The sequence below is a fragment of the Artibeus jamaicensis genome, unplaced genomic scaffold, assembly GCF_021234435.1.
Source record: "Artibeus jamaicensis isolate MK-2021 breed Jamaican fruit bat unplaced genomic scaffold, CSHL_Jam_final contig_797, whole genome shotgun sequence".
Lineage (NCBI taxonomy): Eukaryota > Metazoa > Chordata > Mammalia > Chiroptera > Phyllostomidae > Artibeus > Artibeus jamaicensis.
In genome coordinates this window covers 26,797,057-26,812,565 of record NW_026521977.1, presented here as the reverse complement: position 1 = coordinate 26,812,565, position 15,509 = coordinate 26,797,057, and positions in this window count along the sequence as shown.

Here is a 15,509-nt window from a genome sequence, read left to right as displayed (position 1 = left end):
TGCAAGTCATTACTTTCACCAATGGGAATAGAGAGTGGAAACACACACACACACACACACACACACACACACACACACACTCTCTCTTTCCTCCCAAATGGGCATTTATCGCCCTCTGGTGTCCATAGCACGCAGCACAGCAAATCAAGAGAAACCTAGAGAGACAAGGCGAGGAAGGACTGCGGGGACGGGGGCTCCACCCTGTCCTGGCCCCAGGTGCAGAGTGGAGCCCCGGCAGGAGGGCCAGGTGAAGGTAGACATAGAATTAGGTCTCCTTAGCAGGTCGCAACAGCAGCGTGCCCACTGAGGGAACTTGGGGTGTGGGATTTACAAACCGATGCTAGCCAGCCTACGGTTCCCCCCCACCCCGGGTTGTCTGGAGGCCTCAAGGACCCAATTACTCTTACTGAATAATGGTGATGAGATAAGATTAACTATTGGCATTATATGGGCAGAAAGTATAATCTGGTTGTTAACGCAAAAAAATTTTCTAAAAGGCACTTGCAAGGCCCCCTAAATTGTTGAGGTAGGGGGAGTGTTGAGGTGGGCTGGACAGCCAGGTTCAAGCTCAGTTTCCAGGAATAAGGCCTCAAATTACACTGCAGAACTGGCCTAATAAGACAGCTGTTACCGCCATCCTCCATCTGACAACTCTGCCCCCTGGAGAGCTATGCCCCTCGGGGGGCTATGCAAACCACCACCAGGAGGCCACCTCTGTCACACCAGCAAAACACAGTGGCTCCCGGCAGAGCCTGTTCCCTCCACATCCAAGCCTTGCACGGGAGTGTCTGGCTGGAGGAGCCTAGGCTGTGGGGGTGGTGGGGAGCTAGGCTTCCGATGACCACTTTGGGCGGTAGGACTTGTAATGTGGGGATTTTGTCAAGTCTAGGGAGACTGTTCCTAGGACCAGAGGCACCTACGAGGCCTACAGAGGCCCACCACCGCTCCTGCTGCTGCCGGTGTGCTCCATGGCGGGCTCTGGGCGCTGCCTCAGCTAATCCTCACACTGACCCCCTGCAGCGGGAACACTCACCACCCCCATTTATGGAGAAGGAAACTGGGGCTTGGTGAGTTTACAAATGATTTCAATAAGATCTCAAAGCTGGTAAGAGGCAGAGCTGGGAGCAAGCCAGGACCGCCTGACTCAAAACCCAATGAGGACGCTAGAGCCGCTCCTTAAAAACACCTCCTTTCGAGGGACCCATGTCCCACTTACTGAGAATGGGCCAGAAAGTCCAGGCTGAGGACCTAGAAGAGACTTCAGAGGGTGTCCATTTTATTTTATTTTATTAAAAGAAAATAAGATAAATTTATTTTATTTCTTTATATATTTTTAGAGAGAGGAGAAGGGAGGGAGGAAGGGGGGGAGAAACATCAATTGGTTGCCTCTCACATGCCCGCAATCAGGCACCTGGTGCAGGCGTATGCCCTGGTGGACATTGAACCAGTGACCTATTGGTTTGTGGGGTGGTGCACAGCCCTCTGCGCCGCACCAGTCAGGGCTAGGTCATCTACTTGAACTACTTCTCCGGTGCTACCACTGAGCCCTGTATCAATCAGACTCAGTGAGGTTAGGCTGCAGTTAGTCTCACTGACTTACGACAACAAAGGTTTATTTCTCATCTAGGTTAAATGGCCACTGAAGATTGCTAAGGGTCAGGTGAGGCGCTGCTTCTTCCTTGTGTCTTTGTCATTCCCAGATGGAAGATGAAAAATTGGTCCCTACGTGGGATATGCTGTTCTTATTGGAGAGGGAAAATGATGGCCAATCCTCATGATGGCTCTCAGAGCTTCTGCTCAGATGTGGCATCTGTCCCTTTTGCCCACATTCTACTGGTTCAACCAAGTCACAGAGCTGAGCTCCACACCAGTGGACAGAGAGGGGATTGGTTATCCCCTCTCTCTGGTTAACCAATCACAGGACAATGGGCAGGACTATCTAATTTTCTTACAGGGAGTGGGAGTGGCTACTTGGGAACAAAGGGACATTCTACCACCAGCCCCTCTAGCACAGGTAGCTGCATTCCTGGTAGCGGAGTTACCATCTACACCAGTTACGAAGCAGCATAATGCAGAAAATCCTGCTTCATTCTCTCACTCACGGCTATTTGTTGAGTGCCTGCTGCGTACTGGGCAATATCCTAGCACTGAGAAGACTGCTGTAAACAAAACAGCCAAGGGCCCTGCCCTCTTGAAGCTTCTAAGCTTCCAGTGAAGGACAGACAATACTATATACTGTGGCGGGTGGCGATAAGAGGACTGGAGAATGGTGAAGCCGAGTAAACAGCAGGGAGTTTCTAGAAGAGGGACGCTGTTTCATGTGATGGGTCAAGGAAGCCCATCTGAGAAAATGATGTGAGCAAAGTTCTGAATGAAGCCAGGCAGTGAGACTTTGAGGATACCTGGGCAAAGGGCATCTCACGCAGAGGGGTTGCCTGTGCAAAGGCCCCGAGGCCAAAGTGAAGTCAGAATAGGTTGCATGCAGGGAAAGTAATCAGACATGAGGCCAGAGAGGTGTCAGGGGCCCCGTGATGGAGGGTCTGATGGGCTTGGGCTTGTACTCAGAAGAAAAGGATTTGAGCAGGGAAATGGCATGACCTGACTTATGTTTTAACAGGTTCCTCAGCCTGCTGGCTTGAGAACAGACTGTAGAGAGGCAAGCCTAGAGGAGGGGACACCAGCGAGGAGGCCACTGCACTAATCCAGGCAGGACAGTTGACCTGGACCAAGGTGGTCTAATGAGCGTTCAGAACACATTTACCAATTATAACTATTGTTAGCAAACCCAATGACAGGAGACCAGAAAACACCCCTAACCAATGAAGAGATGGAAACCATGACCTAAAGGGAAAGAGGAATCGCGCCCATAAAAAGCCCAGCTGAGAAAAGTTCTGACAAGTGAGCACGGCGCTGCGCCCTGGGCTTTCTGGCAGCCAGGGCGAGGCTGGCATTGTGGACGCGATCGGGCTCAGTGCTCTTCAAAGACGGCTGGATGGTGACGCCCGTCTGTACGTCTTTGTGGACCGGCCTGGAGTCCAGTGTGGTGCTTCGGTGGGCGGGGCCTCAGGCTCCACCTCTTCTTCCGGGGCTCTGCTCTCAGCTGTTTTGAAAACGTCTGAATTCAATTTCTTCTGAAGAAAGGTCGACACAGCCTTTCCTCGCTCTGACTAAAGAACCTAACGCCCGCCCTGATGATTCTGCAGAAAGATGGCGTAACAACGTCTGTGCTGTGGGTGGAGCCGGTGGGAAGACTCGGGTGAGCCGGGGGTCGCGGCGTCACTGCGGTTTTTCCCCCGAGATCCACGCCCAGCGTCTACACTGCGTCATGCACCGCCTCTGTCGTCTTCCCACACTGTCAGTTGTACACGTTTCCCACAAAAGAGGAAGAGCCTGTGAGTTGAGACATCCAGGAAATCGAGTCTAGAATAGAATTGGTGATGAAAGAGATGGATGGAGCTCGTTTTCTCTGCCTGTCCCCTGCCATCTTGCGTCGCAAGCCTGTTCCCAGGAAGGCCCGTCCCAGTCCCCACCGTTGCAGCGCCCCCACCTGGCTGAAGTTGACATCGGATGACGAAGCTGGCCGAGAAGGGCCTGGCCCCCTCACAAATGGGTGTGATCCCGAGTTGAACAAGTACCTGTCTGGCAGGCAGTCAGCTCTGGAAAGTCCTCCGGTCCACAGGACTTGCGCCTGACCTTCCTGAGGATCTCTACCATTTAGTTAAGAAGGCAGTTGCTGTTCAAAAGCACCTTGAGAAGTATATGGCCCCGGCTGGTATAGCTCAGTGGATTGAGCGCGGGCTTGAGAACCAAAGCCTTGCTGGTTTGATTCCCAGTCAGGGCACATGTCTGGGTTGCAGGCCATATTCTCAGTATGGGGTGTGCTAGAGGCAACCATACACTGATGTTTCTCTCCCTCCCTTCCCCATCTCTCTAAAAATAAATAAATTAAAAAAAATTTTAAAAGTCCCTTGAGAAGATTAGAAAGAATGAGGGTGCTAAATTCTGTCCAATTCTGATCAAGAGCCTCATTTGCCAGCTGTTTTCACCAGTTGGCTCGGTATAGTAAGAGGAAATGAGTCCTCCCCCACCAATTGGAAACACAAGCCATCCATCCATAGCCTCTGCTCTGGTTGCATGAAATGCCTATGTACTCAAGCAACTTAACTAGAAAAAAAGGAGAGAGAACACGAGAGAAAGAAATGTGTGGCTAAGCCGTGCATTGGGCCACACATGTGCTTCCGTCTACTGCACACACCCACGTATTGTCATGGGTAAGAAAGTAAAGAACAAGTATAAATGTGTTGTTGGTTCTGGAATGCATTACCGCCGTTCCGGAGCATGACCCGTGTTTTTGAGAAACCTAGAGAAACGGTTGTTGAGGGGTGGACTGATGACCCTCACCCGCCAGGGATTTCCTCATCACTGTGTCCACGGGCTGTGCGCCAAGCGGACCAACAGACACACTAATTAGCCCATTAGGGGGTGAGTCATCAGGCAACTGGTGTTTCGGCCGCTTTATGTTATGTGGAAATCCTTCAAGGATTATTTTGTGTGTTTATAATATTTGGGGACTTGGTTGGGAATTTTGGGTCGGTTAGGAATGCATTTTTTTTGCCACTCAGACAAAGAAGCATGTGGTTTCTCATTGTGCAAAATTTACTGGCTCACACTGTAGGCACAGATGATATTTTCAGGCCGAGGTGTACCTTGATATATAAAATTAAACACCTGGTCATAATGGTATCTAATATCAATGCATCCTCCCATGTCCTGGGACTTGCTAAGCCTTTATTTTAACATGTTGTAATATATTTGATACTTGAAATAGGTCTATAGGTTAAAAGTGTTTGTTGCAGTCAATGCTAGTTTGAAAACAAGGAAAGAGGAAAGAGGTTGAGTAACTGTCTCAAGGCCGCAGCTTCTGGCTTGGGTTCTCGGTGTTGTCCTCATGGAGGACATAGACGTTGTCACGCTCACTTGTGTGTGTTCTAAACTTCACCACAAATGAAAGTAAAAGAAGGTAGAAGCAGAGGAGATCATGCCTACCTCATTTCAGGAAGCCAGCATTACCTTAATACTGAAACCAAAGACATCACAAAAAAAATAATAAAGAAAAGAAAAGAAAAAAGCTGCAGACCAGTATCTCTCATGAACGTAGAGGTAAAAGTCCTTAATCAATCAGCAAATCAAATCCAATTATGTATACGACACGGCCAAGTGGGATTTATCTCAGGTCTGTAAGGCTGGTTCGACATTCAAAAATCAATGAATGTATTACACCTCATCAATAAACAAAAAAGAAAAGAAAAATCATATCAATAGGTGCAGAAAAAAGAATTGACAAAGAAAGCATTCATCCACCTGGAATTCTAAGGAAGAAGAACCAATACCCATTCACTATAAAATCTCTCAGTAAAACAGGAATAAAGGGGAACTTCTTCAACTTAATATAGAATGTCTACCAAAAAAACACACTGTTAACATTTTACTTAATGGTAGGAAACTCTAAACTTTCTTACTAAGATCAGTTACAAGGCAAGGCTGTCCCCTCTCACTGCTCCTTTTCAACACTATATTGTAAGTCCTAGCTAGTGCAATAAGACAAGAAAAGGAAATAAAATGTGCATAGATTGATAAGAAACAAAACTCTTTTGGTTCCACATTGACATGGTCATCTTTGTAGAAAACCCAAAAGAATAAAAAAATCTCCTAAAACCATTAGGTAATTACAGGTCTCAGGATTCAAGGTTAATATATAAAAGTTGATTGCTTTTCAACATACCAGCAATGAACAAGCAGAATTTGAAGTTAAAAAACACCATTCCCATGAGCACATCCAAAGATGAAATATGTAGGTGTGAATCTAAAAACTATGTATGAAATCTATATGAGGAAAGCTACAAAACCCTGATGAGTGAGATTAAAGAAGAAGTAAGTGGGTGTTGGGAATGGGGACTCGGGTGGTGGCGGCAGTGAACACGGTGATGATAAAGGCGATGGGTATGGTACTGTCATGGTGAAGGTAGTGACAGTAGATGGCAATGGTAACGGGGAGAATGGTGATGGTGTTGATGGCGACTTTGATGATGGCGGCTGGTAATGGTGATAGTGGTGATTTTAACTGTTGTTATAAAACAACGATATCATAGGCTGAAAGGTTCTTGAGGGAAACGCCTCTCCTATGTGAAAAGTCTCTTTAGCGAAAGAATCACATTTAGTTTTGTGTTTCTAATACTTTAGATTGTACCTGGCACATAGTAGGCCTTCAATAAATATGCACTGAGTGAGGAAGGAAGTCAGGGAGCCAATATACCCAGGCATTTTTCGGGGAAACTCTGGTTAACATTTAGCAGGATGCCATGCTCATAAGTTTCCACCAGGGGTCGACCTTGTCCCCAAAATTGGGCACCTCCAAGCCCTGCACAAAGCAGCAAGGATCTGGAAGGGCAGGCGATACCTGAGGATGCTCCTGACCCAGCAGTTAGGGGGCAGGGCTGGAGTTGGACTGCATCCGGGAGGAGGCAGGGGGAAAGGTAAGAAAAGCCTCACCATAGCAGACTGCATGGGGGTAGAGTCTTGAGGCCTGGGTTCTGGAGCTAGCAGGAGACACCATTGGCTGAGAGAGCCCATGCACCATTCTGGGCCTCAGTTTTCTCATCTGCCAAGTGGGAGTAATAATGCTGTGACAGGAGGTAGGTAGGTTGCCAGACCCTGTCTGATAGTTCATGGTAGGACTTGATTTGCTCGTTTCTTTGATTGTTTTTAAGTTGGCCTTTGCCCTGCCTTTGGTGAGCTGAAGGCAGCATCTCTGAGCAGAAATGAAATGAAAATTCACCAGTCTGGGATGCTGAGGAAGAAGGGACAGAGAATGAGGAAGTCATTCAGTGAATGAGATAGTCTAGGCTCCCAAAGAAGTCACAGAGCCAGGGGCCCCTGAGGACCACACCTCTAGTGAGTCTTCCACTGCTGCATGGGGCCACCCTGGCAGATTAAAGACCTTCCCCGAGGGGCAAATGCGCTGAAGTTAAGGGGATGAGGTAGGCAGTGTCGGTGCCCCTCCCCTTGTCTCCTCACCCTCCTTGGCTGTATGACTCAAGCGAGTCCATTCTCTCTGTGAAGTGGGACAGGCCCAGGTCAGGAGTTTCCAAGCCGATCTTGAGCTTCAAGCCATCGCCTGTGGAAGTCAGGAGTGGAGATGAGAAACACCATCAGGGTCAGCCCTTTGGACTGCCAGTCCCCTGCAGTGACTCAAACCAAGGTCCCCTCCAAGTGCAAGTCTTGAGGATGCTGCAGGCTCTGTCTGGGCTCTCCTCCATCCTCCCTCAGCTCGGACATCCCCCCTGCCCCCAGGGGGCTAGGTACCAAACCTGACAAGCAGCTCAGGGCAGGCCAGCATGGCAGGCCCTGCAAACTTAAAGACCAAAAGCAACCACACAGGATGGTCTGAACATACAAATTCCTAACTAAAAGTGGACCATGGTGGGTAGTCACATCCTAGGCCTGTAGCTTTCTTGAAAAGGTCAATCTTTACCTTAACTGAGCCTGTCTATTGTATTTTTGCATCTGAGATAACAGACCTTTGGAATGTCAGAGTAATTCCCTTTTCCAGGCCCTCAGGGCACACCCACCACTTCAGATCCTGAGACCACAGAACCCCTCATTCTAGCTCTTCCCCCAATACTGTCTCTGTGTGCTGTAAATGTTAATTTTTAACTCTCTTACACTCACCAATGTAAAAGCATGTGTTTCTCTGCTTTACTTTTTATCCAGTCCCAGAGATTTCCCATTTGCTTTCCTCTGCTCCTTAATCTACCACCAATGAGTTTCATGTAACCCTCCTCCTTTGATTCTAATGTATAACATAAGCTTCAGTATCGTCATTCTCCAAAGCATTTTCTTCATCTGTTGAGATTCTTTTCCCCAGTAATTGACATCATTTTGGCTGAAATAAATTTGTAAAAAATCCTCTGCAGGTTTGGACGTTTCTTACATCAACACTGGCCTTTCCCCGCACTCACCTGCCCAGGGACTAGGAGACTTGGAAGGGAGCCGTGGAAGGGGCCACCAGCTTCACCCACCACTTTTTGCAGATGGGGAAACTGGTTGAGAAGGGAGCAGGGACTAGCCCAAGGTCACCAGGGCCCAGAGGCTGAGCTGCAGCTGGAAGCCCTGTCCCCTGACTCCCAGACCTGAGTTGGGTTGTCTCCACCAACCCGCACCCCACCTCTGCCCCTCCCTGCAGAGCCATGCACCAGGCCACCTGAGAGGGGGCCGGGTGTCTGTGGGTGCTGCACCTGGTGTGGGCCCAGCGGGACACCAGCCTGCCTCTGAAGGTGACTGCCCTCATGCTCCCCTCCCAGTGGCTGATTAACCCCAGGCCAGGCCTGCCACAGCCCCCAGGATGCTCCCAGCTTGGACCTAACCCTGGCCAGCCTCTCACTTCTGGAGGAGGGGTGAAACAACCTCCCAGTGCCTGCCAGGGTCATGTGAGGTCTAGACCCACTCAGCCCTTGCTTCCCCTCCAAACCCATCTCTCTGCTCCTGACCACTCTTCTTCAGCTACCCCTTCATTTCCTAGAGAAGGAGCAGGATCACAGAGAGGCAGAGACAGAGCCCAGAGCAGGCCTGTTCCAATTCCTCGCCCAGCACGCCACACGACTGTTTCTCTGTGCAGAAGGGCACCCCAGAGGCTGGGCCAAGGCTCTTCTCCTGCTTCTACCGCTTCCCTGCTGTGTCACCTTGAGAAAATCACTTCCCCTTTCTGAAATTCAGTCTCTTCATCCCTAACAGAGATAATAACAGTTGTTGATAACAAGAGGGTTCTTTGAAGTATTAAATGAGATGACATGTACAAGCACCTGGCACCTTAGATGCTATTGTTAAATCATTTTATTCTTTTTTCCAGGAGCTCCCAGCGAAAGAAATCACCCAAGTAGGCACCAGTCACATGGAATACAGCACTAGGGGTGCCCCCTGGAGCTGTACCACCCATTGGTCCAGCCCACAGTCCCCTTGCACTAACCTGGTGTCTGCTGGCATCTCTTATACTCGCTAGAATTCTGCCATCTTGTGGACACATTAGGAATTACCTGTGCTCTGTTCAGTTTATTTCACGCGCACCTGGCCTGGCCTTTGAAGAGGGCACAAGGCCCAGTAAGTCCCAGACCTGCCCTGGGTTGCTCAGACCACTCCACCTGTGCGTGCACAGAAGCACAGGTAGGTCCACAGAAACGTCTACCAACCCTCCCTCCAAACGAGGCCGGATCAGGTCCCCTGCTCACCTCGGCCACCTGCAGCTCAACCACCAGACCGGCTCACCGTGACAGCTCACCGTGTTCCTGCTCCTTCTAGTGTGCCTCCCAGTTGATTCTCCGCCAGCATCTGGGTCGTCTGTTGGAGAGCAGCCCGTGCTGCTACCGCCTGCTGCACGCTTGTCTCGATTCACCCCTCAGGTCCTGCCCTTGCTCCTCCCTCGCATTCACCATGCGCCAGCTGCACTGGCCTTCTCTCTATTGTTCAAATGCACCAGATCTGTTTCTGCCCCAGGACCCAGGCACTGGCTGTTCTCATCGCCTGTTATATCACCCAGGTGTCAGCTCAGACGTCTTTTCAAGGAGGCATCTGTAAAGGTAGCCCTGCCCCTCCCCCAGTCTCATACCACAGTGTCTTTTCCTCACAGCCTTTGCCGTGGAAAATCATCCTGCCCTGTTATCTCTCACCCGCCCACCAGTGGGCGCTCTTTGTGAGTGCAGGACCGGCCGTGAGTCCAGAACACTTCTTGGCCTTCAGACACTGCTCAGGAAATGTGTTGCTTGATTGGAAGAATGAACAAATGAATGAACCCAGAAAGGGCATTTTTCTCCCTTTGGGGGTATTTTGGGTACATACATGCAAAGGCAGTCAGAGCAGGAAAGCTCTAAGTAGCTCACAGACCAGATGGTCCCTCAACTTAAAGTGGATTTCTGGGCCCCTCCACCCCGAGATTCTGATTCGGTAGGTTTGAGGTAGAGACCTGGAGTACCTAGGGCTCCCCCACTCCCACCCCTGCATGTGTCCCAGGTGATTCTGATGCTGTGGCAGTTTGATCCAGTTTCACTTTCTCGGATGGGGAAACTGAGGCTCAGAGAGGGAGCAGCTGGCGTGAGAGTACACAGAGGTGGCGGCAACGCCCTGTTCATGAGCCGCGGCAGCTCAGCGAGCCCGAGGCAGTGAGCTGCGAGAAAGGGTGAGGGGCGGGTGGGTTCCTGCTGTCCTGGGTGAGCTAGAAGCAGGCCCCAGATCAGGACCAGGACTGGGGTGGGGCAAGCCAGGCACCGGGGAGCAAAATGCAAAGAGGTGCTTCTCTGCGTGTGTGCGAGTGCCCACCCTGCCCAGAGGGCCGCCTTCGATCTGTGCCCTGGGCGTCTGGCTTGCCTCAGGCTGGTCCCCACTCTGGACCTCTCCCTCAGTCCCTCCCCCAGCCCAGAATCTTCTGGAGAGAAGAGTTGGGGGGCTGCCTTCATACTTTGATGGCAGCTCCAAGGGGAGCTCAAGGCTTTAATTTATCTGATCTCTCCAGTCTTGGAGACCCTGCTGGGCAAGAATCCCCGGGCTCACTCTACCCTGGACTCCTCGTGACTTCTCAGACACACAAGCACATTCCTGCCTCAGGGCCTTTGCACTTGCTCTTGTCTTTGAACCAGTGCTCTTGGCCGAGGTGTCCACATGGCTCAAGCCTTTGCTCCCTTCAGAGTTTTGCTCAAATTCACATCAACACCGTCCCTGGCCATTCTGGGTGAGGTAACGACCCCTTCTCCACCTGCCTTTGCCTCCGGAGCGTGTGACTACCATGCAGTGTTTGTTTTACGTGCTGTCTGTCCCCCTCCACCAGGGCATGAGCTGCGTCCACCGGGACTGGTCCATTTGTTTTGCATTTCTTTATCTCCAGCACCAGAACAATGCCTGGCGCAGGGAAGGAGCTCAGGGGCCATTTATTAGGGGAATGAATGGGAGGAGAGCAGGAGGCTGGGACCGCAGCCTGTAGCAGGAACAGTTTCCAGTGAGGCTAATAGTGTTATTTTGTCTTCGCCGTATTTATTTTTCTGGTTACCTTTTATTTCCTATGGCAGATGATACTGATTTTTTTCGTTTGTGGAAGTGATTTAAAATTTTCTTTTAAAACAAATTTATGTAACTGAGGAAAGTACATTTATTTAAAGAAAAAATATTCAGTTAATAAAGTTATAGGGGGTAGATGAACACAGCAAAAGTTAGGAAGGTGGGACCAGAGTGACCGAGACTGCGTGATGGCTGGAGTCCAGGCCTCCCGTGTGACAGTCAGAGGGGCAGCTGAGGCCCAGAAGGCCGGTGACTTGTTCAAGGTCACACAAGTTAATGACAAGGTGAGCACTTAAACCTAGGTCTTCTGATTCCAGGCGCGGTTTTTCCATTTTCTCCCCAAATTCCCTTCCTCTCTCCATTCATTCCTTTCTTCCTCCCTCTCTCTCTCTTTCTTTCAAGATTTTATTTATTTATTTTTAGAGAAAGGGGAAGCGAGGGAGAAAGAGAAGGAGAGAACACTTCTAAGTCCAAAAGAAACATCAATCAGTTGCCTCTCACATGCCCTCAGCCGGGGACCTGGCCCACAGCCCAGGCATGTGCCCTGACTGGGAATCGAACCAGTAACCTTTTGGTTTGCAGAGCAACACCTAATCCACTGAGCCACACCAGCCAGGGCATTTTCCTTCTAAATTTTCTATTTCACCCATCGGTGGAGATGTAAGTGAAAAGAGGAGGCGCCACAGGCAAACTGGGCGGGAGACAATGGGCCTGAGGACATTTTTTAAATGACTTTATCTCCATCATCAGGACGGCGCCAGGCATGAGGCGCTTGTTACCTGCATGAATCAGAGAGAGGACAGGAGACCTGGAACAGCACGTCCTGCCCTGTTGGGCACCCAGTGCCCAGGGGAGTGAGAGCAGGCCCACGGCCGCAGAGCCAGGCTGCGGAGGGAGGCCTCCACCGCTGTGTCAGCCAGCAGACGCCCCAGGACAGGGGAGCAGTGGCGGTGGCAGGCGCTGCGGGTTGACAGGTGGGCGTGCCCTTGGGGACTGGGGAGACGCTGGGCCACACGCAGGCGCACACAAAGCAGAAAGTGGGAAGACTCCTTCTTTCTGAGGACGACCGTGGCCTTGTTCTCTATGGCCTGGGGCTGAAGGCCCAGGCCCTGCCTCCGACCACTCTGGCCTGGAGTCCAGCCTCTAGCACCCGCCGACCGACGCCACCCTCTTCATCGCCCTCCCTCCCCAAAGGGCTACGACGTCGGGACTGGATGAGCTCTCCAAGGGGCGCTCGCTGTACCTTCGGGTCCTTGGGCAGGGCTCTGAAAATGCTGATGGCTGGCACGTTAGGGTCGGGGTCAGGTTCAAGGGTGGCTTCAGACAACCAGAATGTCTGCCCTGCACTTTCCCGGAAGCAGCTTTCTCGGGGTGTCCGTCTGCATTTCACGGAACAGAATCAGTGACGGGAAAGGTCCTGCCTGTTCGGGGTTGGGACAGGAATGGGGGAGGCCGGAGAGGACCCAGGAGGAGAGGGGGAGGGGAGTGTCCCAGAGGGTGGAACCCATCATCGCGACCACACAGCTGCTGGGGCAGAGTCGGGACTGAGGCCCAGGGTGTGGGCCCTACACGCCGTGGTCTGCTTGTGCTCTCCAGCTGCTTCCAGGCCGCAGAATTAGAAATTCACTTGGCCTGGCCGGGCCTTTGAGACAGGACAGCTTCTCCCGGCATTGCGGCTGAGTTGACCCTGGAGGACTCAGGACCGACCCTGCACCTCAGGCTACCGGTCTGCACAGTGGGGAGAGACGTCCCAGTTCATCTCCTCCAGGTCCAGGGGAATTGTTCTTATTTCCCTTTCATTCCCCTTCCAATTATTTTGATCACTCCGATTTCTCAGCTGCCCGGCTCACTGTCTGGAGGCTGGGGGACACCTGAGGACAGAGCAGACACCCTCCCCGCCGCCGGAGGCCTGGCGAGTGGGGTCTCAGAAGCCAGGCCTCAGGGCTCTGCTGAAGCGTGGGGAGCCCTTTCCCAGGGCGCCGGCCGAGGAGGATTTATGGTTTGGCCTGCAACGAACTCGGTGAGCGGCTAAGTGTGCAGATTCCGGGTACAAATCCGGGGGTGGCGGGGAAGGCAGCCAGGCGGGGTCGGGGCACGCTGGCAGTCTAGCTGCAGGAGCATGTGGGCGGGGGGTGGGGGCGCTGCTCCAGACGGGGCCGCGCATGTGCCTGTGCCGGGGGCGGGGGGCTGCCCACCACGGCCTCCTCCGGGCCTCCAAGCCAGGCCAGCTGACTGTCCTACCCACAGGCAGCAGCTGCTGAAACCCGCTTGCTGGCTCCTTTGAGGGTCTGGGGCAATGAGAGAGGTGGGTGGTGAGGGGAGGAGGGACCCTTTCAGTCTCAGGTGGGTAAATCAAGGCACAAAGTCACAGAGTTATGCACCCCGGCCACGCAGCGTCTTCGGAACCGGGTCTGAAACCAAAGGCTGGTCCCCGGCACTGGGCAGGAGCAGGGATGACTGAGACCACGGCCGCTCAGGTTACGTCTGGACAGCCCCCCACCTGGGGTGGTCATTGCTGCCCTCCCCGAGTCTACTGCCACGACACTCATGTGGCCTCTTTTGCAGAGCTGGGGAGAGTGGCCACAGTGAGGACGGGAGCTGGACACAGGGACACGGGGCAGTGTGTCTCCTCTGATTAGCTGGAAGCTCCCTAGCAAACAGAGCCAGGCTGCCAGAGAAAGAGGAGAGGAATCAGGATGCCGTCCTATTTTAGGGACCAGGTTAGGACGATGGAACTGGAGAAGGGGTGGGGGGCAGGGCTGTCTCGGAGGAGGACAAGGCAGGAGAGGGGCACAGCAGTTGGGTGGACGCAGAGCAAACAAACTTGATGTCTTGGGCTCCTTCCCAGGCTGCTGGGGTGAAAGGTGGCACTGCCGAGTGCTGACATCTGGGCCCCCTTGTCCCTGGTCAAGGTGCACTTTGGCCGGTGTCCCCTCCTGGCTCCCAGCACCTTGGACCCATCCTGAGGATTATGCAGATTAGGGTGACTGGTGTTTTGCTCCCTGTTCAGACAATCCCCCTTCTCTCTCCATCCCCTTCCCCCCCAACCCCACCCAGTCCCAAGTCATGGGAGCCCCACCCAGTGTCCCTGACTGCAGTGCAGAGGAAATGGGCCACCAGACTCCGCTGTCCTCGGCTTCCTGCTTTGGCATCCGAATGGGGACCAAGGTAGCACAGAGAAGTGAACCATCGAAATTCAGTGTGGCAGGGGCTTGGAATGTAAGGACAAATCCATCAAAAGGAAATAAGACACAGAGTCAGAAACATGGGGGCCTGGGAAACAGACCCCATTTGTTTGTCTGAGTCAACACAGTGTTCCCAGGACATTTGGGTTCTCCCTCGGGGGGAAAAGGGGCATTGGCCAGACCCTGCCTGTGACGGGGGAGTGGGCAGGACACTGCTGGGGACCCTCTGCCCCAACCCACCCTCCTCTACCCTCTTCACTGCCGGATTCTTACCCAGGGGCTTCCTCTGCCCCAACCCACCCTCCTCTACCCTCTTCACTGCCGGATTCTCACCCAGGGGCTTCCTCTGCCCCACCCAGGCTTGGGACCGTTCCTCCCCGCACCTCCATCAAGACTCACTCTGTGCGTGGCTTGGGGGGAGGGGTCCTCGAGAGTGGAGGACACCCAGCCTGAACTGGGAACCCGAGGGGCCCAGGTATGAACTTGAGTCTCTTGGCAGTGTGATCTTGGACAAGTAACCTGACCTCTCTGAGTCTGCGGAATGAGGGTAGCTGTACACCATGCACATAGTAGGTGTCACCCCCTTCATTTGTTTCCTCTTGAGAGGAAACGTCTATGATCCCGGCCAGCAGGTGCCAATGTCCCGCGGGCTCCTTCTCCCCAGAGCCGCATCTTCCCCATTGGTAACAAGACCTTAGGGAAGTGGCTGTGTAGCAACAGTAGCTACCCGGCCCTGTGCTGGGTGTTCCCACCACTGCTGAAGACACCGAAGCACAGAGAGGTAAAGTCACTTTCTCAAGGTCACACAGCAACTAAGAGACGCAAGTCCAGATCTGTGCAAGTCCAGAGCCTTGTCTGTCCAGTCCACCCTGCCGTCTGTCTCTTCTAATGAATCATAGACAAGTTTCAGACTCAAAAAGATCAACAAGATGGGGTAGGGGTCGAGGTGGAGGGGCACTGGGGCCTTGGGGCAAGGGGGCAGGCTGGTGGGGCCTGGAGAAGGGAAGGGGCACTCTGCAGAGAGGGGGCGCCGAAGGCCGAGTGTGTCTCCTCCCAGTTCACAGAACAGGGTAGGTGAGGGCCAGACACCAGCCCCGCCTTGGGCCTCTGTAGGTGCAGGTTTTTGCTCCCAGGAGGGCAGGGATTTCTCCTTTGCCTCCAGGGAGCTGGGCTCCTGAGTTTTCAGAAGAATCTCCAAGCTTCAGGAAGTTTGGCCCCGCCCCTCCA